A 3,057-nucleotide genomic window follows, 5' to 3' on the forward strand; every position below is an offset into this window, starting at 1 on the left:
TCACAGTGCTTTAGGGAGTCACAGTCCTATTATGCCTTACTCTGGGCAGCCAACATTTAGTGCACATTCAGTTCCCATCAGTGCACCACCGCTCCAAAGTCACTACAACGGTTATCCGGCCCGTTCGGGTCAGCTTCAGCTTCAGCTTCAGCTTCAGTATGGGTGTTATGAGTATGGGAACATTGGTCACATCAGGAGGTATTGCCCTAGGTTGTCGAGCAACGGATCTCAGCAGGATTCTCGTGCCATCATACCGGCACCAGTTGCTCCACCGCCTACCCGGCCAGTTAGGGGCAGGGGTCAGACAGTTAGAGGTGGAGGTCAGGTTGTTAGAGGTGGAGGCTAGCCAGTTAGAGGCCATCCCAGAGATACAATTTCGAGTGGTGGGGCCCAACCCCTATTTTATGCTTTTCCAGTTAGGCCTGAGGCTGAGTCATCAGATGTCGTAATCATATGTATTGTTCCAGTTTGCCATAGAGATGCTTGAGTTTTATTTGATCCAGGATCTACTTATTCATATGTGTCCTCCTACTTTGTTTCATACTTGGTGGTGCCTCGTGATTCTCTGAGTGCTTTTATGTGTGTGTGTACACACCGGTGGGAGATTCTGTTATGGTAGATCATGTCTATCGTTCGTGTGTGGTTACTATTAGGAGTCTTGAGACTAGCGTGAATATTCTACTTCTTGATATGGTAGATTTTGATGTTATCTTGGGAATGAATTTGATGTCACCTTATCATGTTGTACTGGACTGTCACGCCAAAATGGTGAACTTAGCCATGCCGGGGTTACCTCAAATAGAGTGGAAAGGGACTCCTGGCCATTCCACTAATAAGGTTATCTCTTACATGAAAGCTCGTCATATGGTCGAGGAAGGGTGTCTAGCTTATTTGGCCTATATTCACGATTCTAGTGCGGATGTTCCTTCTATGGATTCAGTCCCAGTTGTCTGTGAGTTTCCAAATGTATTTCCTACAGATTTGTCGGGGATGCCACCCGATAGAGATATTGACTTCTGTATTGATTTGGCTCCGGGTACCCAGCCCATTTCTATTCCACCATACCGTATGGCCCCGCCAGAACTAAAAGAATTGAAGGAGCAGTTACAAGATTTGCTTGATCATGAATATATTAGACCTAGCGTATCGCTCTGGGGTGCACCAGTGTTATTTGTAAAGAAGAAAGATGGTTCAATGCAGATGTGTATAGATTATCGACAGTTGAACAAGGCTACTATCAAGAACAAGTATCAGTTTCCAAGAATTGATGACTTATTCGATCATCTTCAGGGTGCCAAGGTCTTTTTAAAGATCTATTTGACGTCTGGTTACCATCAGTTGAAAATTAGGGCATCCGATGTCCCTAAGACAGCTTTTCGGACTCGGTATGGGCACTACGAATTCCTAGTGATATCATTTGGGCTAACAAATGTCCCAACAACATTTATGGATTTGATGAACCGGGTATTCAAGCCCTATTGGGATTTTTTCGTGGTTGTATTCATTGATGATATCTTAATTTACTCCAGCAGTCGGGAGGAGCATGAGCAGCATCTTCGGATTGTGCTTCAGACTTTGAAAAATAATCAGTTATATGCCAGATTTTCAAAATTTGAATTTTGGTTAGACCTAGTTGCCTTTTTTTTGGGTCATGTTGCATCGGCTGAAGGCATAAAAGTGGATCCTAAGAAAATTGAAGCAGTTCAGAATTGGCCTAGACGTACTTCAGCTACAGAGATCCGAAATTCCCTGGGTTTGGCAGGTTATTATCGCCAATTTGTGGAGGGGTTTTCATCTATAGCATCCCCATTGACCAAATTGACCCAGAAGGGTGCCCCATTCAGATGGTCAGACGAGTGTGAGTTGAGCTTTCAGAAGCTCAAGACTGCTTTGACTACGGCACCAGTGATTGTATTGCCCACGAGTTCAGGATCTTATACGGTGTATTGTGATGCATCTCGCATTGGGCTTGGTGTAGTATTAATGCAAGATGGAAGAGTGATTGCATATGCGTCACGACAGTTGAAAGTTCATGAGAAGAATTATCCTGTTCATGACCTAGAATTGGCAGCCATTGTTCATTCGCTGAAGATTTGGAGGAATTACCTTTACGATATCTCGTATGAGGTATTTACTGATCATCGTAGACTATAGTATCTGTTCAAATAAAAAGATCTCAATTTTAGGCAGAGAAGATGGTTGGAGCTATTGAAAGACTATGATATTACCATTTCGTGTCACCCCGGAAAGGCCAATGTGGTGGCCGATGCTTTAAGTAGAAATGCTGTGAGTATGGGCAGCCTTGCGTATATTCTGATTGGTAAGAGGCCGTTAGCTGCATATGTTCAGACTTTGTCCAATCAGTTCATGAGGTTAGATGTTTCAGATTCTAGTCAGATTCTAGCTTGCACAATCGCTCAGTCTTCCATGTATGAGTGCATCATAGAGAGACAATATGATGATCCCCATTTGCTTGTCCTTAAGGACATGGTGCGGCACGGTGGTGCCAAGAAGGTTGTTGTGAGAGATAATGGAGTTTTGCGGATACATGGTCGTATTTGTATGCCAAATATGGATGGGCTTCGTGAGTTAATTCTTGAAGAGGCCCACAGTTTCCGATTTTCTGTTCATCCGGGTGCCGCCAAAATGTATCAAGATTTACGGCAACATTATTGGTGGAAGAGAATAAAGAAGGATATAATTTCATATGTAGCTCGGTCTCTTAATTGTCAGCAAGTCAAGTACGAGCATCAGAGACCTGGTGGTCTAGTTCAGAAGTTAGAATTTCCTGAGTGGAAGTGGGAGCATATCACTATGGATTTTGTTGTTGGACTCCCGTGGACTTAGAGGAAGTTCCATGCAGTATGGGTCATTGTGGACATGTTGACTAAGTCAAAACATTTTATTCTAGTAGTAGTTACCTATTCTTTAGAGCGGTTAGCTGAGATTTACATCCGTGTGATTATCCGCCTTCACGGTGTACCTGTGTCTATCATTTTTGATTGAGGTACGTAGTTCACCTCGCACTTCTGGAGGGATGTACAATATGAGTTAGGA

This window comes from Nicotiana tabacum, chromosome 4 (genome assembly GCF_000715075.1).
Source record: "Nicotiana tabacum cultivar K326 chromosome 4, ASM71507v2, whole genome shotgun sequence".
Taxonomy (NCBI): domain Eukaryota; kingdom Viridiplantae; phylum Streptophyta; class Magnoliopsida; order Solanales; family Solanaceae; genus Nicotiana; species Nicotiana tabacum.